We start from the raw sequence: 27,340 nt of genomic DNA on the forward strand, positions 1-27,340 counted from the left end.
ATATACCCTACCAAAGTGTTAATGTACTTATTAAAGAACAATCATGAGTAATTGGAAATTATATTGATTGGAAGTTGAACTTCCTTTTGAAAATAGTTTTTTTATTACCATTTTCATTCTTGTCATTTGATTTCAATAATTGTAGCAATGGCAACACAGAAGCATACATGCAGTTACATTTTTTAAATATTGTTTCCTAAGAACAGCATACCATGAATATATACGCATGCAATGTAGTTCATATTCAATACCTACAAAATTACAAACCTAAACATGTATTTGTTTCACAAGGCGTTCTATTGCACTGCTTAGGGAAACAATGTATCTGCATAATATGTTGTTTGTTTGTTTTTTTTTTAAATTGGAACATATAATGGCCATGTCTGTTATGAAACTAAATACATTTTAATGTAAGCAATCTTAAAAATAAATGGGTGTATTTGGTGATATTTTTTTTCAATTAAATGTTATCCTATATATGACTGAAATGTGTAAGAACTGCATACATTGGGGCATTTTTGGATATTTTGCAAATGTTTTAAAAATCTTTCTCAAGCGTAGTTTCATTAAAGAAAACTGATAATGTACCGCCTCTTTTTCATTTTGTATAAACATTATATAGAAAGTTTTTTGTTTTCTAAAAATAATACTAGTTATAGATCATGACATTATATGGATATTCTAGTTAAAATACATGACAATCAGATATTTGAGTTGAATTGAACCCTATCAAATCATAAGGATATATATTTATTAAAACCTCAACCCTGCCCCACAATAATTGAAACTATATATGTAGTGTTTGCATAACATTCTTGTTGTCTAATTTGACGACACTTTTCATAAACAATGAAAGTGAATATGTATGCCACTATGTGACAGGTACATTTTTATATTTTACTTGTGAATGATTTTATCAGATTGGAGAAATTTAAACATTCATTTAACAGTGGTCTGTTTGTATTTTCAGACACCAATTTTTACGATTGATTTGCTCTGCTCGCCAACAAGTTGCTTTAGGACAGGTAACAAACTTTATTGTTATTTATTTTGTGTGGTGCAGTGGTAGGTATTGTTGTTGTTGTTGTTTGTGGTTGTAGTGTTGTTTATGTTGACATTTTTGTTGAGGTTGTGATGGTCTTTAAATGTAAGCACTAACCCAAATGTTGTACTTGGAGCGTAAATTCATGATATTACCTCTTTATTATTCAAAATAAGAACAAGTTTACAAAACCTTTCAAGTAAATATTATTTTCGCTAAAAGCAAAAGATGTCGCATTAATATCTTAATCAAACAAAATTCAATGTAATGCTTATTAATTGCAGGTCAACATTTGTGACTAAAATGGCAAGCGGTGGAGACGTTCCTTTGTATGTATATTTTGCTGCATTTAACTTTGATTATACCGGCTGTTTTCATAATGTGTATAAACAAACACCCAGTTAAATCAAGGGTCACATTGAACGTCTATCATACTTATTCAGGTCATACACGAACAATTATTAATCTTGAAACTGAAGGTGCCTTAATAGTTCATCAAAATTTAAAAACGTGATCGTGTCTTGTTGTTTTGAGTGACAATCAACATCAACATCAACATCAACATCAATTGGTATTTCTATCTGAAAGGATGATCCTTCAACAGTTGCTTTTGATTCAAGAAGAGTTGAAATAAAATGCTTGTTGTAAAAGAGTCAAATATCGAAATGTTCCGCAACGATGAAGATAAAAAATATCAGTCATACGTTGTATCACTCCGACTGCTTTCTATGTACATGCCAATACAAGCTAGGTATAATTACTTATAACTGAATATATAAACGTAAAGATTATTTTATATTATTTTAGCTTACAGGTTTGCATTATAATGTTATTAGGTGATTTCATATTGGCCCAGTTATTTGTCCGAAGTTAGCTGTATTTGCCTTAGACCGAAAGGGCGAATGCAAATTCAGCTGACCAAGGACAAATAACTCGGCCAATATGACACCACTTAATTATTGATATATTTTTTTTATTAATTAACTATATAAAAGTATAAATATAAATCTATAATTATGTATGATTATACATTTTGGTTAAAAACATTTTAAAAACTTACCTAAAAATTATAATTGAAGGCTTTTTATCGCTTATTCATTCATGGTGTTTGCTTTTCTAGTCTTGACTTTGCTGATATTAAAATGCATACTTTAGTGGCATTGCATATACTTATAAATAATGCTGTACAGACTTAGGAAGCATATGTTTTCGTTTTTATTTCGTAAATATTTTGCCAAAAAGTCAAATTCTTCAGCTTCGTCGTCCATTTTGTTGGTGTACAAAAACATAATAGTCGTAAAATCCACCAACGGGTTAAATACAAATATAAAAACGTACAATGTGGTTGGATTTTTTAATAGGCTAGTAATTCCAAATAGGTTTAAACGAAGCAAACAATTATCAAAACAGTCGGAAAAACGGAAAACAAAATGGCTACCTTTAAAATAATTTCCACAATATTTCTCATATTAGGCGAGTTTCGACAGATAATGGAGATGGTCCATTTCTCAAATCATAGAAAAGGGCAAGTATTGTAGTCAATCAAAACGGAGTAAACTCATATTGACCGAGTTTGGTTGATATTGGCCAAGTATGGGCGATATTGGCCGATTTTTGGCATATATTTTAATCAGTTGTCTGGTATTGGTACCGGGAGTGTCTACCTATCGTGTCAAATAAGTAATAGTTGTTTAATATATATTGTTTATTTAGTGATTGGTCTTAGATAAATCTTGATAATTGTGTGATATATATATTTTTTTCCGAATAAATTTGGTGTTGCTTTTTGAAAAAGGTCAATATATTATTTACGTATTGAATATTTTAAGCGTTGTCTTACATGCGAATGTCTTTTCATGAATTATTACAAGCTAGACACTAGCTTGCTAAATATATATCAATAAATGTCACCGATCTAAAATATACCATCTTATTCCCTTTTAACGGTAATTGAGTTAAGTTCTGCAGAAACCTGTACATATGAAAACGAACGAAAGAGTTGAACATTGGATATATATGAGTTTTCTATAGTGTTTCATATAAATATTACAATAAATCAACTCTCTTTATTTAAATTGTGTAGAAAATATTATCAATTCCTACGATAGGCATGACATCTTTAAGCTACACTCTCTCTGAAGTTCGACAGATGACGTCCAAAACGTTTTCGAACAATTTTTACATCTATATTTATGATATGAATAACCGCGGCCACTTTTTATCGAAACAATCAATCATTTTCTTTGAGAAGGTATAACTGTTTTGAATAAATGATGGTTCGAATTAAAATTCATAGTTTTTTCATAGTAACGCTATTGAACATACATTGTACCCATTCTTTTAACGGTAGTAGTAGGGTAAAACAAAGAATTCCGCGGCGATTTTGTTTAAATTGCTGTTTAGCGGCCATTTTGACAGGTATCCATTGTTTAATTGATATTATTTATTTCAATGGGTGATATAAACAATAGCACTTGGATTATTGACATGCAATACCTTGATTTTATTAATTATTATTTATTATTTACTTAAGATAACAACTCATTCGTATAAGTTGTTGATAGTGAAACAATGTATTATTAAATTATTGCTTGAAATCCAAAACCAAAGTTCATTGTTTATAAGTGAATCGTTAGTAGCATACAAAATGATCTTAGGATATCACTTTTTATATTCTTGTGAATGACGTTTCCAGCCACTATTTTACGTTATAATATATTATACATTGCGAACTTTACTATCAGTTACCCATCCCAAAAGAATCGAACATTCTCTCATTCGAGTCATATGGAGCCAAATTATTACTCATAATAAGTACACATATTGCTCAAACATAATAAGTTAACATGTTAAAAGACACATGAACTATTTAAATATGACAAGTGTTAGTGGTGTTTGTAGTATTTTTGCTGATTCACTGTTATTAATTATTAAAATGTTTCTGTAAGAAACTAAATACTTTGAATGTTGCAAAAAAACTTTCACGACAAGCATATGAATCAGCAAACTAATGATCATGATAAACAGTGTTTATATTATAATTTACTTGTCTGAAATCGTATTATCAAGAGGTAACGATTATGGAGTTCACATACACACATATATGAGTGAGCATTGTCTTATTTTAAACTTAATTATTTTACACATATGTTCCTACTTTATGAGAAAAATCACTTTTTGGCCTTCATTCAAACATATTTTTTTTCATTCTATGATAATATAACAAAATTATTGATTTGATATACACGTACATACTACCAGGAAATGTTTTGATCTTATTCTCCAATTTACATAAGTCAGATGAAATTTAAACTGTAAGTAAAAGGAAACTTACTCAAGATAAATTATAATTTAGAAGGAACAGAAGTATTCAATGGCCAATATAACACTGTAGAACATACATCATAACCCTTCGACTGTAATCTCATAGAATGCTATAACAAGGTGTTGTAGAATATCTGAATTATTTTACATGTTGTCTTTATTTTCGGTAATATTACGCCATAAATGATATATGTTCATGATGCCATTTCCTGTTTCTCATTAAGTACCGAACAAAAGTTTTTTCACGAAATCAAGACCAAAGACTACATTATCTCTTAAGACTTAGATAGGAAATGTACTACTGTATTCAAATACGTTTTAATTATCAACAAAAATGATAGAATATGTTGTTGTTAACAAACATGAAGAGTGTTGCTTTTCTAACCAATAAAATGATAGCAATGCAATAGTACATACTTACGAAAATACGTGAGGGAATACTAGCCGTAAACAAATCATAGCATGTGATAGGTAAACTTAGTTTATTACGATCAGTTTCATATAACTGTTTAAACGATTCGATGAAGAATAAATAACTTTGGTAGACATCATGAAAATGAGATCAATCTTCTCTAAATACAAACATATAAAATGCAAATATAATGACATATTTGCGCTTCAACTAAACAAAACATAATATAAACAGCTTTAAATTCAGCATTTATAAGACATGTAAATGTTGTCCTTTTATTATTCCTAACCATCCCAAATAAATCGATTTTCAAATTATGGCATAATCTTAACTTTTATGTGCAAATTTCAGCCTTAACAATTCTAGCTATCAACATAAAATTTATGTTACAATACTCTTTATGGAGCGTATTCGATTTTTATCGAGCCATGCCAGAGATGAACAACAGAGCCTGGAAACTTCTCAACTATCGCTTTATCCCTAACTGTAAACGCTCGTTTACAAATATCTATAAAACTAGCACCCAACCTTTATGTCAGTGTACATCACCTGATCATCATATACACGCCACTCGTTTAAATATTGATGGATATGTTTATCTTTTTTTCAGGAGCCAGAAATTGAAACGGTATGTATAGTTGTTTCCTCAAATGAAGACGTTCAAATTTCATCCCATATTGTATAAATGAGTTTTGAAATTTAAACTTCTAGAGACTTGAAAGAGCACATGGTGTTATAATTTAGGATTTCTTTCATTTGTACTCTATCTTAACACGTTTTAAGATGAATCTTACATATATGTTGAGGACGGAAAATAAACAACCTTCAGTTTCGTTACTCATGTAGAAAATAAATTCTTCATATCCACACTGTATTGTTTATGTTTTTCTTGAAAAACGTTGGGTAAATCGTTACCTTGTTCTTGTTAATGTTTACACCTTTATGTGGTACAGTTAATAAAACGAAACAAACAGTAGGATTTTCTGTTACCTTTACTGTGTCTTTATAATTGAAAACATGTATCTAACATACATGTTCAGGATAAATAACATACAACATATCTTGTATATGGTCATGTAGGTCAACAGTACATCATACACATTCCACTTGTCTGAAATGACAACTTATAAATTATAACGCTAGTGTAAGTTTGTCCTCATATATATCTACTACAGATATTAAGGTGACCATATATATATATATTAATCTAGGCATTATGAGGACCGCTGGATTAAGGCGACAAAAATTGGTCTCCTTAATATTTTCAGTCCAGATTTGATGTATCAAATGTCATTAAAATGTCCATTGATAGTAAGTTGATAAGCTTGAATGTTTATTTACGAGATCATTTCATTGTTTTAAATCTTATTATCTTTAAATATCAAAAAAAATATTCTTAAACTTTTGTGTGTGTATATTTGTGTATCCATAAAAATAGCTATTAAGGCGACCAGGGAAAAAATCATAATTTTGTTCAAAAATAGCTATATACTAAGCATTTTTTATTTGTTTTACTTTATTTAAAGCCTATTGTATATTATCCCGAAGTTTCATTCCATAAAAAACAGAAATAAGGAAATTCGATAGTTCGTGTACCATCAGCATCCAAATTTTCAAGTATACAGAAATTTAACTTTCCGGAATATAACGGAAATTTTCGGGTATCTCCGTGGTACCATCTCCGTGCAATTATGCAGTATGGCGTTCATCTCTTACGGAAAGAGAATGGTAACTTGGTAAGTGTTTAAAATACATATTCAACGTTTTTTTCGTTTATTTTTATGACTTTTGTACAGTAGTATAAATCGTCCACCCTTTGGATGAAAAGCAAATGATTTATCCGGATTTTGTTCATCGGAAACTAAATCACTAGTATCAACATCCGGTGTAATTTTTGCTTGTATTTTGGAGAAACTCGATTGATTTCTAGCAAACTTGGTTTACCACTACATCGTCGCTTATTATTATTTGGTATGTTCCAATCTAAAAAGGGATTTGCTCCCTTAACATCTCAGATTTTAATAAATAAAAGACGAAATGATACAATTGCCTTACATTTTGTTTGTCAATGTCATGTCATTAGTCATTCTCATCACCTTTGAATAGCAGAACAGAACGAACACTATCACCAATTCGTATTGTGTCTTTTTGCACGTGTCTTAAATTTTCATATTTGATAATAAATGCAACAATAAAATATTTCCCTTATTCTGCCACAGTTATGCACCAGTCAATTGTAACCATGGCCCCCAGGCAGGTCTTGTTTATACCAGGGATAGCAGGGGAAATGGGCCATGTTTTTACGTTCCAGGTGGACCGACAGTGCTGAGTGAATGCAGTGTTATTGTTTTTGCGCTGAAAACAGGGAATGGGCCTAACCTACGATGCCCCCAGGGGCATTTGACGGGGATCTGGTCATTTCGTAACCTTACCATTTCGTAACTGCTGAATCTTGGTTATTTTGTAACCACTTTGTTAGTCAATTCGTAACCATCAATAAATCAATTGCTCATATGGTAACCACCATTTAACAAGGTGATAAATAGTACACTTAGCACCTCGTTAAGTGTATTGTTCGAACCTGGATGTATATGGCACAGCAACCAAGACACCAATTGGGAGACATTACTCAAATTCTCACTAGTAACAAGCCAATAATTTATGTTACTCAATAGTTATTAGATATATATCATGGTAAATTAGAAATGATTTGTTATACTACCAAAATATGTTAATTATTTTCTTACATTTTGCTTACTTATAAACAATAATTTAAGACTGATCGCGATGTATTTTTGAGTAAAATTACGTTTACATAAATGATCATTCTTGACCTATTTCATTGACTATATTTGTTTGAATTGTTTAAAACGAACAAAATTTTGTTCTGTTCTTTTCTCCATATTCTGCATACTTTATATCCGAAACCGACAAAAAACAGCCTAAAATTATTAGTTATGGTACAGTGGAAACTCACTAAACCGGATCTCCACAAAACCGGAATCCTCGGGATACTGGAATTTTAACAAGTCCCGGTTTTCCCCTTCTATTTTCAATGTAAAAAAATCCCTACAAAACCTGAACCCCGGAATTCCGGATACCGGACAAAAAATCGAGAAAAATTGTTAGTTGTCAACGTAATTTTACCTTACAAAACCAGACGTTTTGTTCAAACATGTCAAAATAATTCTGTGTATTAGGAATTCGCGAATCACGTGTCATTTTGTTTTCACAGCCGGTACGTCGTTAAATATTACACCTGTGATGTTGTGTTAACACGATAATCGATAATGATGATTGCGCTGTGGATTGACTGTCGCGCGATAATCAAACGATAATCAAACTTGTGAAAAGAAAATTTATTAAAACATTTATTTGTTTGTTGCAGAAAATAAAGAACTAGAAACGGTTTTTTAGTGATCATTTTGAAGTGTTGTTTTATCTAAAGACTTCTATGATTGAATCAAATTAGAGCGGTGCTTTAATTAAACTATCAAACATACTAAACAAGCATTAAATTACGAGAGTTGTTTTATTTCAAGACTTGGAAAAAAGATGGTTATAAAAACGCAGAAATGTTTAATTATGCTTATCACTTTTGCAAGTGCTTTAATCATGTCTCAACCTCCGTCTAAAGTCGGACAATTGAACTCACAGTCCCTAGAGGACAAAAGCCTTTAAAGGTTAACTCAGTTAATATATTGAGTAAACTTACTCCGTACATCGAATCCCCACTAAACCGGAAATTTTGCCCAGTCCGGACCTTGTCCGGTTTAGTGAGTTTCCAATGTATTAATTTCCAATAACAAGATACAAAATTAAACATATTGGCACATTTTTAATGCAATAAGCATATAAAAAGCGCATACTCTCATTCGGCAAACTTACTACATTTTACAATACTTCTATGCAATTTAAAAAAAATGAAATTCTAAAGTTATATGGTCTATATATTTAAAAAATATTGGTTTAAGGTCACAATTCCTCTCAATGGTAGAACATCTCTGAATTAAAAAATTATTACATTTAATATTCAGCCTACTTATAATATTTCCTTCGCAACATAAAAAAATAGCTAGTGTGAATGTTTCTATTTGTCATAGTTTCAGAGTTTATTGGCAAATCGCACTACACTATTAGGAATAAAGAAGGAATACAACTACTATATTTAACTTTGTTTATGTTGTTATTTTTATGTTTTATACTAACAGTAAACTTATTTTGTAAATTCAAATGGTATTAAACTAATTCCTCATAATTGTAGGAGTCAACGGTTAAGATATGACCATTCGATTTCTTAACGGTTACGAATTGACTAACACAATGGTTACGAAATGACCAACAATGAGCGGTTACGAAATGACCATAATTCATTTGACAGGGCTTTTACCAGCTGTTTGTCTGTGCAGAGCGGGAATTTTACCTGGGATTGGCTGGACGGAAAGTCTAAGTCCCCGCTATTAGCAGGACCTTGGGGGCCCATGCTGCAATTGACTGTTGCATTATTTGTTTTTTTTCTTAACTTTACGACACGCCCCCCTACAGTATTTTATTGTCAAGTTTAGTAACATTTATTTACAGAAATTGGATAACTTAACAAGTAAAGTAAACTGTACTGAGCTTTTGAACAAACCGACATACTTATAAATCAAAATTGATATTTTAGGGTCTACACTGAATAAACCCAAAATGTTAGTTTTGATTTGCTAAATTCGAACAGTATTTAGTCTATCCACACAAAATTTACAGGATCATCAGATAACAAATTTTCTAAAAATTCTCTGTTTGCCAAATAGGGAAGACAGGTTAAAGTGGGGTTAAAAGGTTGCTATCTGTGACCAAAAAAATACTGTTCAAAATTGTGAGTATTCATTTATCTTTCATTCAGTAAAGAGCATGCAATGGCATAGTGGTTGGATTAGATAATCTGACAGTGGTGCTGGACGTCAGGAGTTCAAATATTGTTGTGAGTTCAATGTACCAAAAGAATACCTTTGGAATACACAATTATCTATAAAAATGGCAGAGCGAATTGCCCATATTGTAGTAATGTCTTAGATCCAGCTTGGATAACTTGGACACAGTAAGCGGTTCACACCAAGGGAAATTCTCAGATTAAACAGCGCTTATGAACTTGAACATTACATTTTTCATTGAGACAAAGAAAAAACATTATTGCTGATCTTCTGAGAACAAATCTTGGATTTATACTAATCACCACCAAAAATTTAATTTTAATCACACAATGTAAACAACTGCGCCACAGATCTTATCTGTATCTCTAGGGTTTTTAAAATTTAGCAGTTAAATATAGATTAGCATACTGGTAGGTCTGGTTGGTCTGTTGCTTTAGATGCTAAGTAAACATAATGTCAGTGATTTCATCACTATTTCTATTAAAATATCAGTTTTCTTCTTCAGAGCTTCTCACATTTGCACCATATTTTTACCATTTGAATCATAAAAAGATAACAAACAAACACGGATGGAACATTTGAAAATACAATTCAGTTGGTTTCTATTTTCATGCTCATTTTTGCTTAAAATTATTCTGCTTGAATGTGATTTATGTTGCTTAAATTTGAACTTAACTCTTTGTGAATATTTAAGGAATGTAAGGGGTCAGATTTCAGATTGCTCATTATTTCTGGAACACTAAATACTTTATTTGATTGGGTACACTGCACTTTCTTGTTAAGCATTCATCCAAATCATTTGGGTAAATATTGGCAAAAAACTGCTTTTAGATTTATACTGGTCATCAAAACCGGCACTGACAAAACATAAGATGTGTTTGATTTATGTGCGGGAAAGAGGTTTAAAGGTGTCCGCCCACAACGAAATGCTTGCGGGTCACAGTACCCCTTCAAGTAGTTCTTGAAAAAAAATGATTCTCTCAGGTAGCGTTTGATTATGTGTACATTGTATCCTTGTTTTTCAATTTTCAAGTGTACACATGATTTATATAAGGTTTGTACAATTTTAGTTTTATTTTAATTTTAAAATTTTGACATTTTTTTAAGATTTGCCTGCCCCTGTCTAAACACTTAAATTCTTGGTCTTTGGACTATTGTCTGCAACTTCAAAACACACTTTTTGGAACAGGACACATTTTTCAGATATTTTATCCAGTTTGACTGCAATATAAGTTGTATTTATCAATCAAGTAAAAAATGACATTTATTTTTCCATAATTACCTGGTAGTTATTTGTTAATTTGTTTTAATTCATGGATAGGTTTATTGCGAGTGTCATGGAAAGCTGGAACTTTTCAGTACACAACATGCAAACTGAGAATGAACTGTGTGTACCGGCTTTGTGAACAAAAACGCAAGGCGGCTATGGTAAGTTGCGTCAAGATATATCCTTGGGACCCCCACCCCCCGGACACGCAATACAATTCGTGTTTCGCTGATCTGTTGGCTGGGATCAGATCATCCATTTGGGGATTTAGATGTTACCCCAGACAACAGGCTGCATGTTTAATTTAACTCAATACTAAGCTTTGTTTTAGTGCGAACATCAACATGTTTATCTAATTGCAGTTGCTGCTTGGGACAATAAGGTTAAGTCAGCAACCGTCTACCAGACTGCAAGATTCATCTCTTCCAAAGGATGTCGTACCTTTCCAGGTGGGTGTGCATTGATTGATTGATTGATTGATTGTGAGTTTGTGTAAATGAATAACTGTGAAACCATAACCAAATGTTGGGCTGTAAAGGTGTGTATGTGCATGCTTCACATATTCTCCATCCTTTTGGCATACTGGACCGTCATCAGACACTCTGCCATGAATGTTAGAGAGTTTAAAGCTATTTCTTATTTTCCTGTGTAACTATATTGATGTTAGATTAAATTTACGCCGCCGTGTTACTGAGTAACAATTTGAAATTGGGCCAAAATCATCAAGCTAGAGCTTTGCATAATCTTTTTCAAACTTCTGCGAGATTTCTGCCCTTGACAATATTTGCTCACAGCCCCCCTTAAAGTTGCACTTCGTTCAGTATTTGAACGCTTACGGATACACTTTTTTGTTAATTTGAGATCTTAATGTGGCTACTTCTAAGTAAATAGATGCTCAAAGTAACTAGATGCTCTGGGTGTTCACTGGGTGACAAAGGCTACACAGTATTGGTTGTTTCTTTTTTCTGAAAAGATGTTTCTAGTGAATTGCCCAGTTGCAGTGGTTTTGACGCCACAGAACCAGCATAGCTCCATGACAGATATATATGTTTTCGTCACTGATGTCAGTACTGCTGTATTGGAGGCCTCACAATTTCTGTGTGGAAATGTCATCTGATACTCTCATAACGGCGTATTTCTAGCATAGCGTTCATAAGTGCATGGCCATTCTCTGTCATTTTCAGATACACTGTGTTTTGTGTGGATAAGAAATGCAGAGTGGTACCACCAATCACCTAAGCCACCATTCCCCTAACAGACAATAGGCTCATGGGGACAGTTCCTCCAATTTACAGAAAAGCTCTCAATTGTAGCCCTACGAACTTAGGGTAAGCGATAAATCTGGACTTCAAGATATCTCTGTACTCACTGTAAGTTTATACTTCATTTGAACAAAACATAGGGCCGAATTCAGAACAATCACTCTCACTCACACTCAATGAGTTAATCCTCTGTAATCACATACCGGTCGAGATATTTTCGAGTGAAAGGTATATCCGTATTCACAGGTGTGAGTGAGACTCGAGTGTTCTGCGTGAGTGGGACATTTGTGAGTGCCCGGCTAGGCCACATGAACTGCCCTCGAGGATTGGTTGTGAATAGGAATTGAATGAGTGTATGTGAAAAAAGTACATGGCAAGTAGAAAATATGAAATATATCAAATATTTGGAACAAATAAGGGACATGCTCGTTCCCAGACAATATTTAAGAGACCGGGATAATCCATTGAAGTACATGTTCATTCAATAAATAATGTGGCCATCTATAAACAAAACAAATTCAAAAGGATGCGCCTATCATATATTTGTTTTGTCTCGCAATGATCTTGAACTTCCAGCAATGTTGATGTTTGCAATTCATCAATGGCTGCAAAGACAGGCAGCTAAAGGTACGTGAAGTTAGCATCCTAGCGGCATGAAGTTAGCGGCCTAGCGGCGTGAGGTTGACGGACTAGCGGCCTAAATTTGTTATCTATTTCAAGGTTCAATGGTTTAAATGGAAACTAAGATAAATCAATGTTTTTAGTCGTACATTAGCGGCCTTAAATTGTTTTCTACTTCAGCGCATATTTATATGAGTTTTCTTCTAAAACAATGCTAAAATAATTGTTTTCCTATGCAAAATACATCACGCTTGAGCGGTCTTGCGGCGTGAACTTGGCGGCCTGGTGGCCTAGCGGCCTAAAAATCCCCAAAACTCATCCAGCAGCCCATGAAAAGGGGGAAATGCTGATATTCGCTAAAGGATGTTGATTTATGAAAAGGACATTTAATTTATCATTGTTTTAGAAAAGAACGCATATAAAATGCTTTGGAATAGGAAACAATGTTAGGCCGCTAGTCACATGAGGCGGCTAGGCCGCCAGGCTGCCAGGCTGCTAACTTGACGCCGATAGGCCATTTCATAGCGTGGTAAGGGAATTGATATGTATTTTCCAGCCTACATTCAGCTGGATTATTATTACTATTATTGCTATTATTATTATTATTATTATTATTATTATTATTATTATTATTATTATTATTATTATTATTATTATTATTATTATTATTATTATTTTCATCATCATCAGCAGCAGCACCACCAACACCAGCAGCAGCACCACCAACACCAACACCACCATATCATCATCAACATCATCATTATTATTATTATTATCGTCATCTTCATCCATTTTCCCCTACATTTCTTGAGTTGTTTTTCACTCCGAGGTGTTATTTCCCCATAAGAAGTAGATTCATTCGCTAATTCTATCCATCTGCTATTTTTTCAACTTCAATTTTTTTCAACTTCCATATATTATTTTCAAACGCCCAAGACCGCTTTATGTAGAATACAAAAGCAAGATTATATATGAATACATATTTAAATTACGTGATACAATGGAAAACAGCTACATATTTAAAACAGCAACAACAATGACAACAAAAAACATGCATTTAAACGTATTTTGCAACAGTTATTTACAACCCAAAACGTTTATTTTTATTAACCAATTGTTTTAAAATGAAAATATCAGTTTTAGAATAACACTTATTATCATTTGTTTGTTGCCATCACTAACAATAAGGTACTCAAATCTCAAATAAACATATGTTTACAATTTATAATGTAAACATCACCATAGTCAAACAGATAATCCGATATGATCATGTAAACATACGTGAATAATTATATACTGTATTGCTCACTTGATGAAGTGGAGTGTTAGCGAGGCGTGTGAATACGAACAGATCACTTGAGTGTCACTCCCCATATTCCACTCAAGTGATCATTTGAGTGTCCCTTATGGGAATGTGGTTGGAGTGTGAGTGAGAGTGGATGTTCTGAATTCGGCCCTTACAATTTCAGCATCAAAATCAAGGTTTAGATCCCAGACCGAACTTAGTCTCCTTCATTAAACTTAATTTCAGATGTTCTATAAGCCACATACATGTTCTCTACTTATGACGGATAAGAACTTTCGCAAATTGATTATAAATGCGTTTTCCCAGATTTACACCCTCCTCTTGCAGATACTGCCGATGGTGAAGCTTGGGTGCACCGGGCCGGTTTTCCAGCCGTGTGGAATCTCCAGCTGAACTGGGGCCGGGAATTATATAAGACTCCTTAGCAGCATGGTGAGCTTTTGCGTATTTATTTCCAGGCTCATATACCCGGCCAGATTTCTGCGTTTAAGCTTTCCTGTCGTCATTTTTTTAAATAACGTATCTCAAGTCTTTCAATGAAATCACAACTGTGACACCTTTGGAGACTAGATTTAAATTAAGGAACCATTATGTGTAGAAAGCCTTTTGGGTGATTTAAAATCAAATTAGTAAACAGGATTCTCATGGTTCATGGTTTATAATTGGTCTTGTGGACCTTTCATTCTTTACTTTGGTAACAGCCGCTTAAGTATGTAAGAATGGGGGGGGGGGGGTACAGATGTGATAGTAAACAGTGTTTAATAAGGTATATTTGTTTTTATTTTATCACCAATTTGAAGGTAATGATTTTGTTAAATCAGGGTTAAGTAGCAAGTTTAACACAAACACTGTAACATGTTCTTTATTTCAAATAAATCTATAAATTATCTCTGGAGAATTTAGTCTGATCTTCATTTCTCAGAAAATGTAGCTGTCTAAGTGCCTATTCCATCAATGAGTATCACTGTCTTTAAATTGCTGTTGCTGTACAGTTTAAATAGCAAAAGTTTTATGGTCCTGCTTGTTTGCAACTCCTCGTTCATTTTTGTACAGCGAGAAAAGTAAGGGAATTCTAGAGATTTACTAGAATTATGGATTGTTTTTCTTGAGTTACACAGTACATAAGGAGGAATAAGTGTGTACACAACTCCTCATTTTATTCCTGTTTATTATTTATATATGTAACATAGATGTGTACAAGACTTAGAAACATGACATAAAAGAGCTCACTTTGATAAATTTTCTCAAAAAAAGATATCTTTACTGTTAAAGTAAGAACTTTTACTGCATAGTAAGTAATGTCTTCTGCTCATCTTTATGACATCATTACATGGAATGGAAACTTCCCAAGATACATTTCCACATGGCGCAGCTCATTTATATATATTGCTGATTGATTGTTTAGAAAGGGACAGTTTTAATTGGACAAAATGTTTTAATCGTCATTTTACAGAGTGCCAGCCAGTCATTGCTGTTCTTGCATTGCTGAGGAGGACAGTCCTGCCAACATAACAGTTTGTTCAATAACAGGTAAAAAACTGGTCTCACTTTACATTTTCAACCACTGCCAGATAATATAATCTTATATAATGATAACTCCTTCTTCACAACTGGTGTTAAATATAATAATGATTAAACAAACAATAAAATGAAAATTATGCTCTTTAAACTCAGAACCATTATTGACTGTCAGATGCTACTGGTAAATGAACTGGTCTTGGTGTCCTTTTCTTGAGATAACAACTATTTGCATATTACCCCGGTACTACTATTGTACATTCAATAGAAAATCGTCTTGTTTGTATTGTTAAATGGCTTTATAATGTTCCCCACTTCCTGATTCTTGAAAATTACGTGAACAAATGACAATCCTACTACCATTTAAAGTTTGATTAAATTTCAGACAAATGTGTTTGTTTTAATTTGACTTCTGCTTAAAGTAAGGGTATATATATACTGGGCAAGAAGTGCTGAATTTCATCGTGAATGACAGTGATTATCCATAGTTTGAATTTGGTTCGGACATGTTTGACGGGAATTCAAACACATTTTTTGTCATCACAAAATCGCATACATTGGTTCATTCTAAGATAAAAAATATAACCTTTTTCAAAATGTTTAATCTGTGAGAGTGCAGCTTTAATAGACCTGTAAAGACTTGTCGATGTGAAACTAAACTCTCAATCAAACTTTGGTAAAAGATCAAATGCGGGGCTCCGTGTGCGGCATAGACTGTGTTAATTTTATTTAATATGATGAAGAGCTAGTTATCTTTGTTAAAAGTCTTCATTTGAAGCAAAATATGTTTCAATACCCTGTATGAATTTTCTTCACTGGATATTGATTTATAAAAAACATTGCTCCAGGGTGCGGAGCTATTTTTTGCTATATGTCTATATGGAAAAATATTCTCCTCAGAAGTCAACTTTGTTCCCCAATGTGCAAGGCACAATCGGTGAAAATAATTTCAATAAAAGTCACTGATTATTATTATTGTTATTATTATTAATCAACTTTTACTATTTCAGGAAACAAACAGAAACACAGAGGTGCTATACATTCTGATGGAAAAACAAAAGCATCTCCCATCATTTTGGCGTGGCTCAGATCAAGAGGAGAATTTTAAGAAAGGTCATAACTGAGCGACTAAGAACATGCAAGTTGCACTGGTTAGAGTGTAAGACCCATCTCCCTTCATAAGAATTGATAATCATCACTGTATTAAATCAAGAAATTGAAACGTAAGTGTCTTGTCTTTTGCAGTGTTTTTGAAATATAATATAATTTTAAAAAAAACTAAATTATTATTTAATATGATTGTGAATGTGTGATGTTTTCTTCTGATCATTCACTCTCAAAAACCAGATACTAAAAACATATTTGTAGTTTTTTTTTGTTTTACTTGTAAATATAGTTTTAAGGTTGTATTTTAGGCAAAGCCTTTTATTCTGCTCAATACAAACTTAAATATTGTAAGAGTTATGGCCCTTTGTAATTTGTTAAACAAATACATTTTTTCATGTTTTTGTAAGCCCATTATTAAGGGACTTTTAATATTTTCACCAGCTGCATAATAAAGTCAGACCAAAAGTGTTCAGTAAGTGTTCAAACAATAACTAAGTTAGAATCCTTTCTCAAATCAAGTGAGCGATATAGGGCCATCCCTGTGTTTGTCTGACTAAAAAACAATAATAAATCTTTGAGTTAAATTGACAAATATTGTTGTAGAATGTTTTGTGAAGACATACAATTGGATTACTTTTGTGTCAATAGGATTAAAGTTTCTGCACATAAAAATTATTTAGAATTGCATTTGGGTCAGTCGGTTCACGTTCAATATTACTTGCAGTATAAGTGGAAGCAGTGACTTAAAATTAATTACCAAACAGTTTCTGCTCAATTGCTTTGAGTTAACATACGAGTTATGAAACTTGGAATACTAGTTCTTGGTGGCATAAATGAAAGACCTTGTTTTGTCACATTGACTTGTAATCAAGCACTAACTTCCTCTAAATTCTCTTCAGGTGATGGTTGGGCACACACAAGAAGACATAGATCACAGTTGTCTAGCCATATGAGTAGATAGGAGTGTCTCACTCTGCCAAACTTACTTCATCAGACGAGCAGAAAGCTTCTCAAGATCCCGCACTGCACACTAAGACATAGTCTTTGACTACAACAAGGTGATGAAAGTACAGAGGTCCAATTGAAATCAATTCTGTGCTGCTGTCATTTTTTTCATTCTGGAAGTCGATGGACATGATTTATTATGGCATCAAGTGTGCAGTTTGCCGACTATCAGCAGTCTTGTTCACCAGCTGTGCAACTTGAGCTGGTAGCTTTATTGCTTGAAGCCACTGCATAAGAGGGGGAAGGTGCAGGCTCATTAAAAAGTCTCAAAAGTTGAAACTAGGAAAAGAAGTTTATCAAGAGTGTGAATCTATTTTGAAAACAATCGTTACAATGATTTGGTTTCCTTTGAAACTTCATACATACTATGAATTGAGATGCTTAAATAAAAAACCGCTATTCAAAAACTGCCTTTTTCATACTAAAGGGTAAATGATGTCGCCATTTCCTGTATGTATTTAAATAAGATATGTCTCCACAATTAATATTTTGAGGGAATTTTTCTCAACCTAATGAATGAGATTAAATTGTACAGCGTTATATGAGGTTAATATGTTTTCTCATTCTTTAAAATTGGTGAAAAATTGTCAAAAGATAATTAGACCAGTATCCATTACTGCAATCATACAATCAAATATACAGGGACAAGCCCACTGGGCATATAATATAATTAAACCCTGTTTAGGGGCACGAGGCAAACAGAGTTACTTTCAAACGTTAAAGCTGCACTCTCACACTTTGGATGTTTTGACAACTTTTTTCATTTTATGTCTTGGATTGGAACCATCCAATTTTTGCGAAAAATTAAATCCCAGATTTTTCTTTTTAAGTTAAAACATTTATATTTTTTATGCACTTTTCTTAAACCGTTAGTAACATTAATTTTCGAACGGAAATATGAAATCTGCGATCTGATCTTTTGTCAGCAATCTTTTATCATTGGTTTGCAGATAATTACGCAAAAACTTGCTCATTCGAAGACAAAAAAAGGGTGGAAACGGTATATCTGTGAGAGTGCAGCTCTAAATGTTTAATTGCTTGATTTTACTACTGTATTAGAAATTACAGGGATTGGGGTATATTTTTAGTGTTTTTATTGCTTGTTTTTGATTCATACAGTCATACTTTATTCTTCAGGGCACAACTTACAAATAAACAAAACTGGAAAATGGTCATATCAAAAGGTCAAAGATAATGCAAGTTGAACAATCATATTGTTCATGGCTTGTAATTTTGGTATATTTTGTTGCATATGCTATAGAAAAGTTGAAAGTTAATAATAAATTCATAGTTGAAATGATGGCTTTGAATGATATTGTCAGATGAGAAACGGCACTATTAAGAAATAGGTATAATGGTACTTTATTTATTTTAATCAATTTTAGATATTATGAAAATTATTATCTTATTTAGTACATGAGACCTTTTAAACAGTTATTGACAATATAACAATGTGTATATGAAGCTTTAGATCAAAACTTAAAGCTGCACTCTTACAGATTGTCAGTTTAGACACAAAATTGTCTCAAAATCGGCTGATTTGGTTATCATTCCTTTAATTCAGTCATATTAGATAATTCACAATAGAACCAATCAAAAATGTTTGGTAAAACTGCCGAAAAAGTAATTTACATTAAATTGTTTGTAATGCTTTTAGTGATTGTTCGTAATGCTTTTAGTCATAAAACATCATTTTTTTAACATAAATATGATGAACTGCTATCTGATCTTTTTTCAGCAGTCTTATATCACTTAAAATTGGGTCTAGACATTTCTGCAAAAAATACTCCATTTATTGACAAACAATAAAAGAGTACCGGTAGTCAAAACGATCAATCGGTGAGATTGCAGCTTTAAATACACCTTTTAAGACCGCCGTAAAATTCCAATGGTTTGCCTAAATCTTTAAAGCTAGCATACTGTTTAATTGAAAACCATACTTATTGTTTAAAATATGTCATGATATCTTTGTACAATGTGTTTATATAATTCATTAAAGAAGTCAAAACAAATTTGTAACAAACATTGTAATTTGTTATCTGTTAATTAAATGACTCAGACAAAAATGGGAACGTCAGTGCTAGTTCTTTTACTATTAACATCCCATGAAGTTTCTATTGGTGTAGCAGCAAGGAGGTGTTACATTAATTATGCATCATTTAAACCAAATTATACATTCATATGCACATCATACAGGCGTGTAGCCGCCTATACGTGAATACGCGGCTGAATCCACATGATTCTGACAAAAAAAATCAACCAAAGTTGCAGTATGCGAACTTGACTAAATGAATCTAAAACTGGTTATTTTCTAGTACTAAATAATGCACTAGATTGCACCATGGTTTTCAAAATTTTCTGAGGGGGCACGCCCCTGAACCCCCCAGCTCATGAATTCACATGAATAGAGGGGTAGCTACGCCCCTGACATAATTGAAACCACAGTGTGGCTAAACAACACTTGTATGTTTATCATACGCAGTGATCTCCCATGGAAATGCAATCGTCAAAGAATCTGAAGGGGCTGTTTATATGGACTAGATTTGAAATGCACCAAGTGTTTAAAAAAGTTGATTTCAGTCACGAAGAGAATCAACCATACCCCACACTTGTTGGAGTAAGATGAAATGTCCACTTTCCGCGAGACAGAAAGTGCATTGAAAATGGTCATTTGATTTAATTGACTTTATCTTTTTATAAATATGTTGCAATACATAAAATACGTTATTTGTTATAATTGTTGACCCATGTTGAATTTTATTTGGCAAATTTATAAGAGATTTAAATATTAAGAAGCTCAGCCGCTAAAGAGCATATGATTATGACATACTTTTTTAAATCTTTCGAACATGAGTTTTTGAGTGAATATAAGCGAAGCGTTAAGTGTTTTGAAAATGCATCTTTTACTTGGATTTTATAGATTGTTATTACGAAATAAAGTATGGCGAATCAAACCAAGTGTTAAAGCCAAGCTATTGATGGCTGAAACCCTTCAATAAATGTTGATATGTGCTAAAATATAGTCTTTGAAGTCCAAAATTTTGACATGCGTTACTAACCCGATTCAACAAAAGGCTGTTGCACAATCAGTTGATTGACATAATCACGTGATAAACCAATAACTTCCATTAAGGTTAAAATATTCAACACCTTAGTATGAGTCCCTGTGGGCGAGTGGATAAGCGATCCGTTTTTTATTCTATGTGTTATCTGCACCCCCATGTGCTTGCTCCCAATTTGAACAAGATTAATTTTTAATACCTTAATCGTTTTTTTAAAAATGCAATTGAAGTATAAAATAAAATCAACCTGGTTACTATTATTTCTGCAATTTCAGTACCAAGGAGTAAAATAAGTATACATGTAAGTGTTTTCAGATGCATTACGAGAACAAAAATATGTTTGGTGCCAAAACATGAGAGAGTCTCTTTAAACGGAAAAAGTTTTGGCAGTTACTCAGTCAGTCAGATGATGATAAATATAATGCATAGCATCATCGCTCTGGACTACGAGAACGTTGTATACAGAGTATGTTTTTACTGAACATGCGTCTGTTTATTTTGATGCCATAAAAGGGTTAAACTGTTTAAAGGAACTATAACATTATGAAACAACAAATCTGATTACAGATATCAGTGGCAGATCCAGGAATTGACTTAAGAAGGGGTACGTGAAACTCATGGGCTTAATCTTTCCACATCCGCCCCTCCCTCAGAACAGAAATTGAATGGCTTAAAATGTTGGACCGGGGTGGGGGTAAGACTCCCCTAATTTATAGTCCGAAATAGTGCATTTTTATCTTAATATTGTATTTTTTCCCGATATTGACTGAGAACGTATTATAAACGGACGATTCAAAGGGGTGGGGACGGCGCGCGCGCTGGGACCGACCCCCCCCCTGAATCTGCAATTGAGTACATGCATTAAAACCGTCTCCGTAGCCTATTGGTTAAGGCGTTCTATACCCTTCATTCAATTGACTTAATACTTCACACAATTGTTCAGGACCATCAGCCAATGAGGTTACATAACTCCATAATACAAGTTATGGCCCCTGATTGACTTAGGTTAAAGTTTTATGCAAGTAAAATTTAAGGGGAAGTTGGAATTTAATAAAAAAAACTTCCATGGGTCACAATGAACCCAATGAACAATGTTCTTTAATCATGAGCTAACTGTTCAAGCGTTAACAGACACATTCCTGTGCAGACAAAACTTTTATTGTTTTTACAAGCATAGAACTTGTATTTAGAATTGACAGTTTCTATATAATTCAACTGAAAGTTCTATTTAACCATAATATATCAAATATTAAGTCACCATTCACTAGCGGATTGAGAATGGGGCGCAATCGGCGTGCGCTGCCTTTAAAATCGTCCAAGTTTACTTTTTGTGTCAATATATGAGAAGAAAATAAATACGCACATAATGCATCATTTCCGACTACAAATTGTTAAAAAATATTGATTGAGTAACCCTCAATCCTCCTGCAAACGCCCCTTAGTAACGCCCCCTTCTAACGACAATTCCTGGATCCGCCCTTGGCCATTATATTTTTTGTTGATCAAACGGTACACATACCAAGTGACTGAAGCTGAATTTCATTTAATGAATGAGATGGTCTGTAAAAGATTTCTGATGAATATCCTATGAAATTTGCAGTCCTCCCGTTTCGACCGGTCAATGTTTGTGGATTTATTACACACAATTATATAAAAATACTATTACAAAGTTGTCTCTTAAGGTTACGGGAGCCTTCACTGTCAAAAGTAAGATATATATAATTTGTCCCCCTAATGCCATAAAATATGGATGGTCCCCTTAATGCCTCAAAAATAATATTATATATACACTGGTCTCCATAAACCCTTCGACATATATACCGGTCCCCTTAAAACCTGCAACATACTTACAAATTATTAAGGAGACCGCAAAATACGTATATTTTTTGTTAATTAAATTAAGAAGCCTAAATCTTGTACACATAATAAATGATCATTTCAATACTAAATTATCAACAAAAAAGCAAAATAAAGTATAAGACAAAAAATATACAAATTGTCTCCTTAATGCCGTAAAATACATACGGTCTCCTTAATGCCCTAAGTAGATATATATATATATATATATATATATATATATATATATATATATATATATATATATATATATATATATATATATAAAGTTCTTTAGGAAAATGTAAAAATGACAACATATGTTTCAATACTAGTATTTACGAACTTGATCGAACCAATTATCATAATAAGATCATATTCGTTATCATCAAACTGTTAAGAAATTGATCAAAACTATACTATTATCAAGACAATCTTCTTTTGCATCAATGAAAGACCTTTGTCGTATGCAATATACAGGACACACGTCAAGTATATGTTTTAACGTCATCGCAAGATATTGCTGAAGTTTTAATATTACTTTAAACCCATTGTTAACGTAATAATTACAATAAAACAAATACTCTTATGATGCATTGGTTAATTTCTAACGTAAACCACCAACCCGAGTACTGAATACTGTTTTTTAACACGTGAAAATCGCCTACCAAAAGGTCTAGATCCTCATTTACATATTGTATTTGTTATTTGTGTCGAGAAGTATATATCATCGTGTGAGCCTCAAACCCTATATGTTTACAAGTGACTTTCAAACAGATGAACTATTTGTTGTGAGTGCTCACGAACTTCAAAATGTAACAAATATTAGATTATAGAAAATAACGATTAATTTGTTAATGTTTAATTTAGAAACAGGCCAAATGCTAACGAATTGTCAAAAAGATAATACATATTTTCCACCTTGCATGTTTGCGTTACTTTTGGTTTTTACGGACAGGCGCGCTAAAATACGAGATAAAGTGTTTTAAATAACGGACTGTTTAAACAGTGAGTTACTCCAAATATCAACCACCACTCTTTCCATATATACCACAGAAAGGCATGAACTTAAAATAGTACTTATATTGCTCCTCGAATCTATTACCATTTACTAGTAGTGATTTTTACAGAGAAATGGTCTTAACAACGAGAAGTAATGCAATTCTGTTTCGATAAAAGCGAAAGTTTAAATGGATATTAACTACCACTCTTCACCAAAATTCGACCGAAAAGCATGAACCTACATGAGTTCTTTTATGCTACTGTATAAGAAAACATCTACATTTGGCATACATATACACATATAGTTCATATATGCACATATAATTTATATTATAATATTATAAAGTTAATAGGTTTCAACATGAAACAAATTTGATCATTCACGTTGCAAACAAAAATATTGTTACGAGATGAACCATTTAATTAGCAAATTTCAAGTATTTACCAAATCCAATGGCTTAGAAATTAACATGATTTATATAACTTTGCATTTGTTAACCGTTTTATATAAACAAATAGGTGGTCACTAACCTATACATGTTTGATAAATGAGGTTACAATTTTAGATTGCAGGATGAAAACTCAAAGATGGAAGAACGTCATCAAAGGTGAGTGTTTGTAGTTTTATGATAAGTAGTATCTGACAGTATAGCATTTCCCTTGTATGAATGACAAGTGTACATCTATAACATATTTTGCAATGCCATTTTATGTTCAATAAGATGTGGTATGGTAGATACTTTTACAACTCTGGTAGACTTGTGATAAATATTCTTAAGTTTGAAGTACATCATTTACTGAGAGTTTAAATAGTTAAGTCATTATTATAATATAATAATGTAGGTATACTTGATTTACTGATGTTAAAAACACACCACGATAAACTGACCGCATACAACGTTACAATCCCTTCTTACAAAAAAAGCATTGACCCTGTCCAAACAAAACAAAATGCAGCGGTGAGGCAGACATACATCAATTGACAATAGGAAGGAAAGGTCTAAACTGGGCTGAGAGTTTGAAAAAGGCGTTTTTACGAACAATGTCAAACGATATTAATTCATAACTCAATAATCCCCGAGTTACCTTCACAAATGTTATTTTTTTAATCAACGATAAGGAATAACTCGTTTTAAATTCACTCGATCACTCATAATATGTTGGCATATATCGCTATGTACAGCCTAATGAACTTGACAAAGCTATGTGTAACTTAAAGTATGAAAGGGACAATGATTTAATAAACTAGTAAATGAGCACTTAACTTTAGTCATAAACGCCTCGAAGTATGGTCCCAATATACCGCAAAATGGATTTAAAACGTGACCTATATCACTTATCGCATTAATTTTACAATAACCATTGCAACACATTTTGAGTCAGTATCAAAGCTAATCGTACCAAGGCTTGCAAATTCAGCATCATCCGACAGTATGCTTCACGTCGCAATAGTTGTAATACTCAAGGACGTTGGCATACGCGGCCGACGCTGAGGATACTCATAAGCTGGTTCAAAGTAATCCAAAGTTAAGCAATTGTGGAGAGAGTTTCATTAACACCATTTACGGTACTAATGGGTCGGGATGGGATATGTTTTAAAAGGCTCTCTCTGGATATTAATGTACAAATGTTTGAGGAATCTCAACAAAGCCCATACCTAGGCAGCGTCATAACTGGAATCCCGACACAATCGAAGCGAGGTATTTGACATACTATGCATTTACTACCGGTATTAATATCCACAAAGAATGATGCTGTAAGCCAAATAATACGAGAAGCACCGCTATTCTACTGATGACAACACGATCATCTGTAACAGCAGGATAGCCAATGTTTGATGATAACTAATGAATACAACTTGCCAAGACACAATAAATCTTGTTAAACTTTTGCAAATATCTTTGTATTTGCAAAGGACTAAGAATAGTGATAAGAAACAATCAAAACGTTGTTATTATTCATTTAACTTTTCTTAATCATTTATCAAGAGTACTACATGCATATTACTGAAACAATTACGTATATTAATTGTGGTGTGGAGTAGAAATAGGCCATCAGTATATGAAGCACTTCTGAGTTGTATGCCGAAAATCACGACACTATCCAAATTTCGGGAGTCAATGTTCGGTGAACCTCGAATACCCACGGCATGGTGCCGATCAGTATCGGCCGTCTGCCTGTATACTAACGAATTATGTCGTCAAGTGCCGAGAGTCTGCCAGTCCGCTGTTCCCAAGCGCGTTAATTTGATCTGGCCTTTGTAGCGTTGGCGTTGTCAATGGGTATGACTCAGTGCAGACCGTCTGTTGCTCTGGTAGCAATGGCGACCCCCTCGCTGTGCGTGCTCGCCATTACGTCAACGTGCCACCCGTCTTATCCAACCAGGAACGGATACATGCCGTAATAAATATGCAACTCAAGAACCTAAATTGTGCTCACAGATGAGTTCAGTGTCGTGTTCCAGATTGTATGTCTAGCACATAATTATAGTTCTAGTTTCGCGCCTATAATTTCGAGTAAAAGCAGTAAACTGCATATCAATGTAACTTACATGCAATCCTGTACAATTGACCAATACATTTCAACAGGTCTTGCGAGAAACATACGAGTTACCGTAAAGCTAGGTACATATTTTTTTCTAATATTACTGGATTTACGATAAATATATCTTCGTCAATTCTTATCGAATTTTAGCCAAAAAGAATAGAAAATGCTTGAAATCATTAAAACTCAAACGTGTTGAACAAACATTTATAGAAACAAGACTCCTTTATCGAAAACTAGAAAAATCTACCAACATGAGACCTCATTTACATTACATTATTTGTTTACTATGTATGCCAAACTGATGCCCAGCAGTAAAATATACAAAATCTATTATTTATAAATAAGGTTCATCCATGACAACAACTCCTATGACAACCCCCTAGTTGCGGCCGGTTTGATGAAGTGACATTTATGTCTATATCTACACATATAATTGTGGTCATTGGTGATGTTAATATGCACACGAACAGATACTGCCTTTGATCTTCTTGTCTTGAACTAAACTCTATGTTTTAACTCGAATAATTCGTCGAACACGACATATATAGGAAAAGGTTTTCCTAAAAAGAGCACTTGAATATATCTTAAGGTAGTTAATTGGTGCTGAATTATTTTTCTAAATGTAGGAAACTATTTTCAAAGCGAGGAAAACCAATGTGTTAATATAGAGACTGTTTATAATCAAATTTACAAAAAGTCAAACATTTCATACGTTATTTGTCATTATTTAATATTATGTGAAATAGGCTTGAACATTGGTTTGTCTCGAAAATAACGTTTTTGTATTTAACTATTTATTCTACATTTCCCAAACGTGTTGGAATACTTCTTGGTTCAACATAAGGTGTCTCGGCTAATCTGATGAATGCTACGTTGTAATTATGTTATAATAACTTTTAAATGATTTCGTTTCAGGCAGGAAGAAATTATTAAAGATATGAAGGATGAAAAATTGAGGTAAATGATTTTTATTTGTTATGGCTTTTTTTACAACATAAGGTGTCTCGGCTAATCTGATCAATGTTACGTTGTAATTAGGTTATAATAACTTTTAAATGATTTCGTTTCAGGCAGGAAGAAACTATTAAAGATATGAAGGATGAAAAATTGAGG

The 27,340-nt window shown here is 33.0% G+C and overlaps 1 long non-coding RNA gene across 1 annotated transcript; it reads left to right on the forward strand.

The window, feature by feature from the left end:
* Positions 1-969: 969 nt before the first annotated feature.
* Positions 970-27,340, forward strand: LOC128221358 (uncharacterized). Its single transcript, XR_008258980.1, has 6 exons — positions 970-1,025; positions 1,327-1,371; positions 5,389-5,406; positions 24,247-24,288; positions 27,143-27,184; positions 27,298-27,340. It is a non-coding gene; the product is annotated as an uncharacterized LOC128221358 (long non-coding RNA).

This window comes from Mya arenaria, chromosome 16 (genome assembly GCF_026914265.1).
Source record: "Mya arenaria isolate MELC-2E11 chromosome 16, ASM2691426v1".
NCBI lineage: Eukaryota > Metazoa > Mollusca > Bivalvia > Myida > Myidae > Mya > Mya arenaria.